This window comes from Pogona vitticeps, chromosome 4 (assembly GCF_051106095.1).
Source record: "Pogona vitticeps strain Pit_001003342236 chromosome 4, PviZW2.1, whole genome shotgun sequence".
In the NCBI taxonomy this organism is placed as follows: domain Eukaryota; kingdom Metazoa; phylum Chordata; class Lepidosauria; order Squamata; family Agamidae; genus Pogona; species Pogona vitticeps.
The window spans coordinates 42,207,795-42,221,026 of record NC_135786.1 but is presented as its reverse complement, the minus strand read 5'-3'; the positions used below and the strand labels follow the sequence as shown (position 1 = coordinate 42,221,026).

Below are 13,232 nucleotides of genomic sequence, written 5' to 3'. Positions count from 1 at the left end.
TAATTGTGTCAGCAAACTGACAGAGCCCTCTATGCTCTGGATCTCAACTGGCCTTTAAATATGGACAATGTGGTCTTTTGGCCTTATTATGAATCTGTTTTCTCTCAGTTGTTTCTTCCTTCAGGCTTTTAAGGCATATTTGCTAGGCCTCCTTTTTAATTTTGCTGAACAAGGCAAAGAGGCCAGTTTGGATCATTTAAAACCTGGAGTTGCAAGCAAAAAAGAAGAAAAAAAGACTTGAAATATACTCACCCTTTAAAAAGCAGTGAGATAAGTTGTCTTATTGGTTCTGCTTCTAAGAATTTAAGAATAGGTATCTCAGAATGCCTGACCTTGCAGTTCATATTAGTATTAGTACAGGTGAGCAGTTCATGAGTATTCTTCAAGGTGGCAGATAAGCTCTAGAATTGTGAGAAATTATCTAAATACTTTAGACTGGAATTTTGAATTTTTTTCTGAGATAGCTAGGTTTGTAGATAGTTAATACAACTGTATTTGTTCTATTTTACATGCTTAAAACCTGTCCCACTGTTGTGCCTTCTCTGAGTTGTGTGCTATGGAGCTGTAGGCAGATGAAGTACAAGATGTGATGACTTCAAAGGATTTCAGCCTGAGACTTGCTTCCCTAATTGGTTCATGCTACAGGGAGCAATTAAAATTGAGAGGCTGCTTAGGGAAGTTCTGGAGCCATTTATATCCACAGGCTTGGGGAAACTTTTGTATTTTACTGTGGGGGTTCAAATCCTGTTGCTACTGTCTTATAATGTGCCTCAGAGTGTGGCAGGTACTGTATTTGTAAACAGATTGATCAAGAAATGCATCATAAGCATATTTCTGGGGAAAATAAAAGCAGATGCTGCTCCTGAGGTATATCAGCAATGTAACCAGCTGTGCAGTAAATACAGTTCTTTCTTTCCTTTTGTGTGTGTGTGTGTGTGTGTGTGTGTGTGTGTGTGTGTGTGTGTGTGTGTGTGTGTGTGTGTGTGTGTGTGTGAGAGAGAGAGAGAGAGAGAGAGAGAGAGAGAGAGATAGAGAGAGAGAGAGAGAGAGAGAGATAGAGAGAGAGAGAGAGAGAGAGAGAGAGAGAGAGAGAGAGAAGTTATTTTTTAGTTCTTATTTGTAAGCAGGGTTCTTTCTTTTGCAGTAGAGAGCTGATGAAAGCTGGGAAAACTATTGATTTGGTTCTGAATTCCACGCACATCTATTGCATACTTGTTATCTAACGCTAGAGATGCAAATCCTTGATTGTCCTGTCTTTTCATACAAAAATGGGGAAATAATTTTTTCTACGCATGGTGGCTGAAGAATTTCATGACAGTCTCAGAAGAGTTCCTGGACTGGCAAGAATGGCGTTTTTTTGCCCTGAACTTTCCACTTTTATTTTTGTGTGTCTATGCACAAAAGTGTCCATTTTGGGCAGAATTCCCCAAATTGCCTCAGTGTGATTGCTTTTTTATGCAAGACTGTGAAATGCAGCTTCCTGAACAATCTTCCAGAGTCCTGTGCTTTTGTGAGTGTGTGCTTTTCCTTTCAAAGGCAAAGGGACACACTAAAGACATTGTGTGTAAAATACAGAGAACTGAGAGAAAGGCTTGAAACAAGTTATCTCACGGGGCTTTAAAATTCCAGGCAACCTAAATCAGCAAGAACAAGAAATTCAGCAGAATTTTCCATTCCATTTAGAAATAATGCTTTTAAAATAGTTCTGCTTCAGTGCTTTGTTTCTTACCATAATTGTGTGGATTTGAGGCAACAACGGTTGTCTACAGTAGATCCTGTCCATGTTTTGCCTTCTTGGAATAAAAGTGTCCTTCTAAATTGTTTTTGATTTTAGTAATTTAATGTGAAAGAGCCAGCTACACATGCGGAGCTATGAGAGTTGCACACAGATATTGCCAAGATGTTTCAAGAGGATTGCAATACTTTTGTATTTCTTAGAGTCACATTAAGATTTCATACACAAGAATTACTTTTGGGAGTATTTCCATGCATGGAAATTGTAGCAAGGGAAGCTGGAAAAGAACAGATGCTGTTATGTTGTAAAAAGTTAAACAGATCTCAGCCTGTTAAGTGCCTGGAAAAGAGACTGCCTAGAAACCCAAATAAACCATTGTAAGCTTTCCCGTTGGAGAATGTGAAGTAAGTGGGCCAAATAAAGAAAGATGAAATTGCAGCACAAGACCCAGAGAATGGTCTGAGATAAGTGTTTTCATACCTCATCTTGATTCTTACAGTTGCTTTTCTCTTACATTAGGAAACTAGAAAATAACATTGTGAAGACCATGCAGTAGTCTTCCAGATTTTCTTCAGTGTTGACTAGATTATCTGGGCAAGGCTATGTGCAGTGGTTCACAGGTTTCCATTTTTGATTCATTGAACATGCTCACATCATTGAGTCAACAATAGGGTGACTCTGTCCTCTGTGCTTCTGTTGCCTGCTGATGTCCAGACATAAAAGGATCCCAAGCAGGGATAGTCATGTTAATTTGTTTCAACAACAATAATAACAGTTACAACAACAACAAACAATAGATTTAAAAAGATTTAAAAGTTTTATTTGGCACAGAGTGCATTTTATTTAAATCCGATTTTTCTGTTCGAAATTTTTAAAAAATACGTTTAAAATGTAAACTGATTTAAATCAATTTAATTTTAAGGTACCATTAATTATCCACCCTGATTTGACATGAGGTTTGTGGCCTGTCACCCACTTCATAAAATGTAATTCCCCACAACTTGTTGTTCCATCTCCCTCATGCAGCTATCTGTTATATGAACTGTTCTTATTTTTTGAAGCTTCTGTAAGGAGATATCCAGTACCTCTTTTTATATGTGGGAGACCATTCATTTCAACAGGGCAATCTCTTGGTTTCTTCAATAGTGAGTTGAAGATTGTGGAATGTCTTGTCTGGAGTATTATGTTCCATCCACACTGCAACAGGATTTTGATCAATACAACTCAGGTTACTAGCAGTACAAGGTCACTAGTTCCACAGAGCGCTGGAGTCTCTAATAACTCCATTTATAGTGTTTGCAGGAATTGCACATTTGCCTGTTCCATAATCTCTTTATAAAATGTATGGGTTTCCTTGACTGTCACTTTCTGGCAGCCTCATGAAGCAGGCATCAAAAGTATCTGACAAGCCATTTGACAATGTGACAGCAAATGGGACATTGTGTTCTTCCTACAACTTGATTTAAAAGCTGAGTTCTGTATTTATCTGCACTTTCTGTGGAACACTCAGTTTGAATCCAGTAGTTGCCACATTTCTGTGTATGTTCAATGCTGGATTTGACCTGTGCATTAACATTGTAAACACCTACCAGAGGAAGCAAGAAAGTGAAATATGTAGGAGAAGATGAAGAGTTAATTTGCAAGTGTATACTCTTATTTATGATACACGCCTATCTCCTCTTCTGTTTGTACCAGTCCTATACCCTGTTGATAAAACAATTTTAATCTTCTAATCCCCTGGCCTCATTGGTGAAAACCAACCTGTATCTCCCTTTGTGACCATTTCAAATTGCAAGTGAACATCCATTTTCTTTATCCTCTTCCTAACCTTTAATCAGGTGAAAGAAAGATAAACTTTCATAATAATATCTGGAATTATTTTTGGTGTGAGCACAACCCTTGTTATCTGCAATTTTTATAGTTATCTTGGGGATATAATCTCTCAGGGGATTTGTAAGAAATTTATTTCCAGGGTGTTTGTGTAGGTGCATTAGTCTCTTGCTGCAAAGGCAACAATGAGTCTTGTGGCACTTTAAAGGCTGCTGAACTTCATTTGACATATGCTTTCATGAACTATTGACCATTTCATCAGATTCATATTTATTGGAATAAAGTTCTAGGAAGGAGTCCCAGTTTGCAGAATGAGATAAGCTTCTATTGTGTAGGTAGGAATGATTTAGACAGTCCAGTTGTTCATTTATAAAGTTTTATTTAATGAATTTTTCAGATAATTGTAACTTGCCATCCAGAGTTCAGTCATATGGACTTGGGGTGACAGATTGCTTACACTAGCAACCCATAGTGGCCAAAAACCTATTATTTATATACACTGGCATAAGTCAAATACTGGAAATCACAGTGGTGAGTTATCACCAGGTAAGGAATGCTAATAACAGATACACCCTCAGGAAAGTTGAGTAAGAAATATGTTATACAGTATTGAGAGACTGTGACTGTTCCAAGATCAGCCGGTGACCTTCATAGTTGATGTCCAAGACTGGTACTTTGTGTGGAAAGACGGTGAGTTCTTTACTGTCAAACCAAACAAATTCCAGGACTCAGATTTTTATTTATACTTCTGAAGTGTATGTCTTTTATTATAGTCGGTGAATCTCTGGCTTCTAGAGAACTTAACCATTTAGGAAGACATGTGGGTGTATCTGGGGAGGGAGGGGAGAGCACAGTTTTTCTCCATTCAGGTATAATTCCCCAGCAGTTCAGTTTTCTTTCCATCTCCTGGCAGATTGTATCCTGTTGGTGGTGGTGCTGCTGCAGGAAACAAGCGTGAGCTCTTCCCTCTGGTCATTTCTGGTGAATTGTGTCCTTCTCCTGCCACCACAGCTAGAAACAAAGAGGCTTCTCCATTGAGGATTCCATTGCCCAAATATGAGCTCTTCCTTCAAGCCTTTTTTGGGGGAGGTTGACCACCTCCCAGTGAATCATGTCCTTCTGCTGCTGCTGTTGCCAGTGCAGTTCCATTTTCACAGCATGTTGAATGGAGATGATCCTCAGCTGCTGCCCTGACCCTGGCTCTGTCAATAGCTGGGAAGCCTCCAAGCACTAGCCAGTTGGCAACATCTTGTTTTAATGCGAGGGGGGATCACATTAAAATAAGACACATGTTGCAAATGGGTTCATGCCTGTTTGCAGCTAACCTGCAGTAAAAAGCTTTGCTGCAGATTATTGCAAGCCCTAGTAAACAAAAACAAGATTAGATTCTGCAAGCATGATATTGGCCGTAAATAACTATTTCAAATGCATCAGATTTCCTAATACAGAACAGAAAGTCTTTTGCAAATATCTCCCTGCACACTCCACAGTCCTCATAGTTAGTGATGGATTTTTATGAAAGCATGATCTTATGATGAGGACTGAAGATCACAAGTGGAAATTGCTGACTGCATCTGTTTAAGAGATCTTTGGCAACTTAAGCTGCAAATTCATTACCTTGCCAAGCTTAATGCTACTCCTATTGCATATAGCAATATCCTAATCGCATTGTTTGATGTATGTGTCCATTTAAATGCAATTGCTTGCTGAAAGCAGCACTTGATGCCGTCTTATCATGCTTTTTCACTGCATGGCTTTGGCCTTGCTCGTTAGATCCCATTTCCGAAAACAATTTTGTCTGTGTGTAGTGGGAATGGTTTTTGATAAAGCACATGTTGACTGAAAGCTGGTGATTAGAAATGCTGACAGATCTAATGTCCTTAAAAAGTGGTTTTGTTTTTGAGTTCCACAGCTAAGGCCCTGATTCTTCTTGAGTGTGATAGAATTAGCAATGGGCAACTTCCCTGCTCCTCAGCTCAGCTTTGAACTGGATTAAATCCAACCAATATTATTGAAAATAAGTGGTGCTACTTCCAAAAAGTGGGTAGTGGAATAAAATGTTTTATTTATTACTGAAGCCAATACAATTTTGGCAATCAAGTTCAGAACTGTAGTTACAGGAATCATTACACATCCTGAGGCTGTTTCTTTGGATATACTAACAACATGGTGAAGAAGAGAAAGAAAAGGATAAATTGGTTATACCCCCTTCTCTCTTCCTGTAGGCTACAGTTTCATGCCTGCTAACCCAGCTGGGTAAATGTTGCTTAAATGGAAGTTGAAGGGTTTGGCAACATGAAAACACATCGAGAGACAAGTTGGTAATTTTCTTCCATTCTAGATCTACGTTAAAGGAGAGAAAGAAGAATTTGCGCATGGCATGCTACTCATCTCAGTTGCATTGATCATTGCAAGGCTCTTAAGCACAACTTAACTTGGAAATGTATATGATATTGTCTCTTTTTTATGAGCTGTCAACAGATGTGAACAAACATATTCACTTAGTATGTTTGGAAGTCATCCATCAGGACCAGACTTCAGTGCTGCCGTTTAGAACTTGAGTAGTTAAAATAATGGAGGTGTTCACATGTAATGCTCTGGATGAATACCAAAATGAGTCAAAGTTTCAGCTATTTGAAGCATGTCACCGAGACGATGAAGCAGGCTTGTTTTTCTGAGTTCATGAAGGTGGGATTCAGACCAGTGGATTCAAATTAGAAGAAAAGAGGGTTTCAGTTGTACATAAGGAGGAACATCTTGACAGACTTGCTTGATAGTGAAACAGGCTGTCTCACACAGTGGTGGGCTCTTCTTTGTTGGAGGCTTTTAAGCAGAGTTTGGATGGCAATCTGCCATGCTTTAGCTATGGTCTTCTTGAATTGGCATGGGGTTGGACTTGATGACTTTTGAGATTCCTTCCAACTCTACAGTTCTAAGATTCTGGATAGCTTGCTAGTTTAAGTATCTGGTTGTGGAGACAGACGTTGAGAGCTGATGCCCCCACTATGCCTCCCTGTCAGGAGCTGAACTTGGTAATTCACAGGATACTTTCTAGCTTTGTGGTTCTAAGGTGATGATGATTCTGTGAAGTGAAGTACAGTGGTGCCTCACACAACAATGTTAATTGGTTCCAAAAAAATCAACGTTGTGTGAAACATCGTTCTGTGAAACACCATTTCTCATAGGAATGCATTGAAAACTGGTTAATCCGTTCCAGTTGGAATGGATTGCCATCGGTCAGTGAAAATCCCCATAGGAAACATCGTTGAGTGAAACAATGTTTCCTATATTGGAATGTATTGAAGCCGACTCAATACATTTCAATGCCTTTGTGAAGTCCTTTTTCGCTCCTGTAAAAGTGTCTTACAATGTTTGGAAGCAGTTTTAAATGATTGCAATGGTTAGTCCACCTCCTGAAACTATGCAAACTGATTATGGTGTTGTTCTGACACTTCGTTAATTTATGATGATTTTTTGTTTTTTCCATTGGAAACCATTAGACAGACCATCCAATGGTTTCCAATGGAGAAAATTCAAAAAATCATCATAAATTAATAAAGTGTCAGAACAACACCAAAATCAGTTTGCATCGGTTTCAGGAGGTGGACTAACCATTGCAATCATTTAAAACAGCGTCCAAACATTGTAAGACACTTTTACAGGAGCGAAAAGGGAGATCGTTGTGTGAAAATCCCCCATAGGAAACATCGCTGTGTGAGGCAACAAATTTAACAGAAAAAGGCATCGTTGTGTGAATTCATCGTTGTGTGAGGCACTCGTTGTGCGAGGCACCACTGTAGTACACATTGCCATATAAAGATGAGGGGATAAATCTGTTTAGTCAAGAGCCAACAGTTATGCAATGACACTGCTTCTCCATGTAAATTGTTCTATAAAAGATGGGCCAATATATGCCTTCATGTGGATTATTCTTACGTGTTGTGCAAATCCGATGTGACAAGATGTTAAAAATCCATTTCCGCCCTCTATGCTCTGTTAAGGTGTGGTAGTAATCAGCAATAAAAAGCAGGTCTACTTCTCTCTGGTAGACATTTTAATAATATATGTGCAAAAGGCAGAAGTGAGTTTAATTTTTTTAAATTATTCATTGAATATTAGCAGCAGCATTGTACCACGCTAAGCATTGAATACAGATTTCTCACTTGCAGTTAGCTTGGGAGGAAATTAGCAGAATTAGTTCTCTGATTTGAGATTTGGTTGTCAGTAGTTAAGAAACAGAAGTTTGCCAAATCCCAGATCAGCAGGCTGGATGAACTAGAATTAGCAGTAATATCTTAGCACCAAGTGATTTCCTAACTCTAAAATGTCTCATTGTTTATAACAAGGACATTTGTTCAGAGATTACAGTTCTATTTTAACCCACTTTGTGACCACACCACAGTTTACTCTTCAGTTTGTGCTGGACTTGGCATGATTAAATTCAGTGTATTTTCTATTGACTCTATATGACATACAGCTAAGTTGGTGCTAGTGACAAAGGAAGATGAATGACTTGTGATCCTCATAAGATTGTAGTGATTTGAGGTGCAGTGTGGATTCTTGCCCACAACTAGCTGGGATATTTGAACATTTCTGTGTGAATGACAACAATGATTTTAAATGTGATAGGAGACTTCGATCTGACTGGATTCATCCTGGGACAGCCTTCCAAGTGTAGCCATGTGCCTACAAATTTGGCTGAGAGGTGCAAACCACCCAAGTTATTTAACCCAGGGATGGGGACCATATGGCACTACAGATGCCACTAATCAAATGTTGATTTTCCTAGCTAAAGCTGATGGGAGTTGTAGTCCAACAACATAGGATTTAATACCTAAGTCTGCAGTGATTTTAATGCTGAGGGGTTTGTTGTTGCCCCTGACTCTGAATTCAGTTCATTTCCCTGCCACTTTGTACTCACTCCTCTCCCTACAACTCCTTGCCTGCTTTGCTTCTCACTCTAAATGGAGGGAGTGTTTGCACAGACTGATGAGCTGGTTATCCACTTTGCTGTCTCCCAAATTTCATTCCATCTCTTTGGACTTACAATGAGAACATGAAAGATGTCATACTGAACTATTAGTCAATCCATCCTAGTGGACATAGGTGGACTATGGTTCAAGTCATGGGGACAAGCATATTGTAATTGCACACAGATATGATTACTCCATCTGTCCCTCCCTGCTTCCTTCCTTATATTTATATTGCAGTCTCTTTATGATTTCCCCTTATTGTTATTGGGAAGGTAAGGTGTAATCTTGATGCTATCTGCTCCTCTGTTCTGTACTTAGGTTCCTAAATTGTGCTATATCTAGACCTTTGATATGTGATTTTCTTTTTTTTACTGAATAGTTCATGAAATGTAAATGCTGTTATATATTGCCAGCTCTGTTTTGGAAAACACTGATACTGAAGAGTTTCCTGTGTAACTTACAGTTCAAAAGGAATCTGGAATATAGTAAAAGGTAAAGGTTCCCCTTGACATTTAGTTAGTCGTGTTCGACTCTAGGGGGCGTTGCTCATCCCCGTTTCCAAGCCGTAGAGCCAGTGTTTGTCCGAAGACAATCTTCCGTTGTCACATGGCCAGTACGACTTAGACCCGGAACGCTGCTTACCTTCCCACCGAGATGGTACCTATTTATCTACTCGCATTTACATGCTTTCGAACTGCTAGGTTGGCGAGGAGCTGGGACAAAGCGACGGGAGCTCACTCCGTCGTGTGGATTCGATCTTACGACTGCTGGTCTTCTGACCCTGCAGCATACAAAGGCTTCTGCGGTTTAGCCTGCAGTGCCACCCTGTCCCTGGAATATAGATTTGGTTCCAAATAGAACTCTAACCCAATAGTTTTTTTTTAAAAGAACCTTCACAGAAGGACCAAATTTTAAAAAACACATGGACATTGTCTGCAGCTTATCAATGTCAGCTGCAGCTATATTGCTGAAAGAAATAACCCCAGTAATCTCTTCCAGAAAGTCAAAATATGTGCTAACTTGGTGTTACATACAGCACTGATGTTACCTGTCTGTCATGGGTTTGGAGGGAAAGTTCCATCCTATGGGGAGTGGAAGGCGGGACATCAGGAGGAGGGGCTGTACTGTATATATATGTGATGCGTGTGTGGAGACGTTTAGACGCTGGGATGTGAAGAAGCAGCAGCTGGGAAGAAGAAGCTGGTGTGGGAGTCTGTGTGTCAGACAGGGTACTACTGTGTGTCAGTACCAACCTGATAGGTTCAGGTGTCTGTTGGTTAGCCAGAACTGATAGGTTCAGGGTCTGTGCTTCAAGTTAAGGGTTCTGTGTGAACCAAACTGTATGCATGTATGAATGAGACTAAGCCACGTTACTATATTTTATTCACCTGATCATTTTATTTTCCCTGTGTGTTGTTTTAAATAAACCTTATTCTTTTATTGGTTAAAAATCCATCCCTGGTCTGTGTGACTTCTTACAGGGAATGGTTGGTGGCAGCTTAGTTAACGTGTGGCAGATCCCAGTAGGTCTGGGTTTGTCACATTGATTGGTGTCCAGCGTGTGGGATACGACTGGTCCAGTTGTCCAGCGGTCCAGCAAAGCCTTGGCAAGTGTGCCCAGAGCAAGGGGGGTCTAGTCAGGGACAATCTGAGGCGCGTAGGTAATCTTCTAGGTGTACCTCACGGGGAGGTGCGCTAGTAGAAGAACGTGCCAACTGGGGAGACTAGATTAGGGTGCTCTGAGGCAGCCTGTTTTTGGCGGGAAAAAAGCTGAGGCAAAACTGTGAAATAGAAGTGAGCTAGCTTGCCTGCTGAGAGGCCCAGCAGAGGGGGGTAGACTCTAGCTCGCAACTGTTGCAATTAGTGCTGAAGGACAGCAGCAATCTATAGGGAAAGCTGGTTCTGAGGCAAAAGAAAAAAAAAAGTGGTCGTTTTATTTTGAGGCTTGACTTTTTAAAGCAGCCTGTTCTGAGGGGGGATTATGCCCTTGACTCGAAGCCAAATGGCAGAAATGGGTGAAGTGAAAGACCCCCAGGTTGACCAAGGTTCTGAGGATGAATTTGGCTCAGTGCAAGGTGACAGCACGGGAGAACAGAACCCAGAACTCAGAAAATTGCTCATAGCCCAACAGCATGAACTGAGGATGAGGCAGTTTGAAGTGGAGGAAAGATTAGAGAGAGAAAGAAGGGAGGAAAGGGAAAGGCAATTTGAAATGGAGGAAAGGGAAAGAGAGAAACAAAGGCAATTTGAAATAGAGAGACAGAGAATTGAATTGGAATTGCAGAGAGAGAAAATGGCGTTTGAATTAAGAAAATTGGGAATGATGAACCAGAACAATAATAACAATAGGGATTCTGAGGGAGGCCAATTGTCTAAGGCTGACCTGAAGAAATTCCCTGTGTACCACAAGGGAGATTGTCCTGAGGTGTTCTTTTCCTTAGTGGAAAGAGCGTTTGTGGACTTCTCAGTGAGGGAAACTGAGAAGATGACCATCATGCGATCTTTAATCAGTGGTAGCCTGGCTGAAGTCTATGCCGAGATGCCTGAGGAACTGATGAAAGATTTTGCAGAGTTTAAAAAACTGGTGTTTGCAAGACATGGGATAAATGCGGAACAGCTGAGGCAAAGATTCAGGTCCCTCACAAAGAAACCAGAGCAGACTTTTACCCAAGTGGGGGCCCAATTGGTGAGGCTGCTAGAGAAATGGCTATCTCAGGAGGGGACAGAGACCTTTCAGCAGCTCAAAGACTTAATAGCGCTGGAACAGTTCTATTCAGTCCTGCATGGGGAACTGAAATTCCAGGTGAGGGAAAGGAAACCAAAATCTGTGGCAGAAGCCGCCGAGATTGCAGATTTTATTTCCCAAATAAGAAAGCCCTTGGGTGAGGGGAAAGCGATGGGGAAACCTAAAGAAACCTACAGCAAGTACTCTCAGGGACCAGGGAAAAACCAGCAAGGGGGAGGGGCCCATGGTGAAGGGAAGCCCTCAGACATGAAACCAAGACCTCAGATTTTGGAGGGAAAAACGGAACAAGATGAGAGAGAATCAAAATACACCAGAAAATGTTATTTCTGTCAGGGAAAGGGCCATCTAATCTCAGAGTGTGAGAAATTAAAGCAGCTAAAAGGAATTGTGCCTCAGGATTCGAGTGGGACCAAGCCAAAAGCTGTGTTCTGTGTCCAGAAAGAGCAAGGCTCATTGTCACTGAGGGAGCCTGTTGCCATGGCTACTCAATCTGGAACAGCTACATCTGCTGATCAGGCTGAGGAAAATGGTCCTCTTGTGGAGGTCAGGCGCTGCCTGCTGGTGAGAACAGATTCTCAATTGTTTGAGACAGCAGGGGTGGACGTAGGAATACTTGGACATCAGTATCGGGGGCTGCGGGACACTTGTTCCCAGGTGACCCTGTGCCATCCAGATATTATTCCCAGGGAGTATGTAATCCCAAATGAGAGCATGAAGGTGGCAGGGATTGAGGGGCAGGTAATCTCCCTGCCAGTAGCGGAGGTACCTGTGAACTTTCAAGGCTGGAGGGGAGTTTGGCGGCTAGCAATTTCATCGACTCTGCCAGCAGCCGTGCTCATGGGAAATGACCTGGCTGAACATGTGAAACGGGTGCTAGTGATTACACGTTCACAAGCCACCACGGGGACAGTTCAGGGGGGTAATGATGAGCCAGAGACGGAAGCAGAGGGGAGTTCAGAAGCTGTGGTGGAAACCTTAACCACAGACAGCAGATTTGGACAGGAGCAAAAGGCAGACGCCACTCTCCAAAAGTGTTTTGAACAGGTGACAGACGCCCAGCTAACACCTGAAACCCCAGTGAGATTTCTGGAGAAAAAGGGGATTTTATATAGAGAGACCCTGAGGAATATCTCAAAAGGGGGAGATGGGATCAGAAGTCAGCTGGTGGTACCTGAAAAGTATCGCCCCATGATCTTACAAAGGGGGCACTCTGACATGTTTGCTGCGCACTTAGGGGTGAACAAAACACAGCAGAGAATCACACAGAATTTTTACTGGCCTGACATAGGAAAGCAGATCAGGGAGTTCTGTAAACAATGTGATGTGTGTCAAAGGCAGGGGAATAACCGCGACAGGACCAAAGCAAAGTTGTGCCCTTTGCCTGTGATTGACACTCCGTTCAAATGCATAGGGGTGGATATTGTGGGACCTTTGCCCAAGGCCACAAAGAGGGGGAACCGGTTCATTCTCACCATTGTGGACCATGCCACGAGGTACCCTGAAGCCATTCCCTTGACTAACATTGAAACTAACACAGTGGCAGATGCCTTGGTGGGGTATATGTCCAGGATGGGATTTGCCTCAGAAATAATCACAGATTTGGGCGCATCGTTCACATCAAAGCTCATGAAACGCTTATGGCAAATCTGTGGAATTAAGCACAAGGAAACCACTGCCTATCATCCTGAAAGTAATGGGTTAACTGAGAAGTTCAATGGGACTCTAATGCGCATGATTAGGGCTTACTTGGCAGAGAATCCAAACAATTGGGACCAGAAGCTGCAATCCCTTTTGTTTGCTTATCGATCAGTGCCACAAGCCAGTACCGGGTTCAGTCCGTTTGAACTTTTATTTGGGAGAAGGGTGAAAGGGCCCCTTGATTTGATCAAACAAAATTGGGAGCAGATCACCCAGGATGACCCACAAGGTGTTGTGACATATATAGACC

General features: G+C 41.6%; 1 protein-coding gene across 3 annotated transcripts in view; it reads left to right on the top strand.

Annotated features, from left to right (window-relative positions):
* The window catches only part of TAFA3 (TAFA chemokine like family member 3), a 125,230-nt gene that overhangs the window by 51,515 nt on the left and 60,483 nt on the right, over positions 1 to 13,232 (top strand). The gene's annotated exons all lie outside the window — the stretch shown is intronic.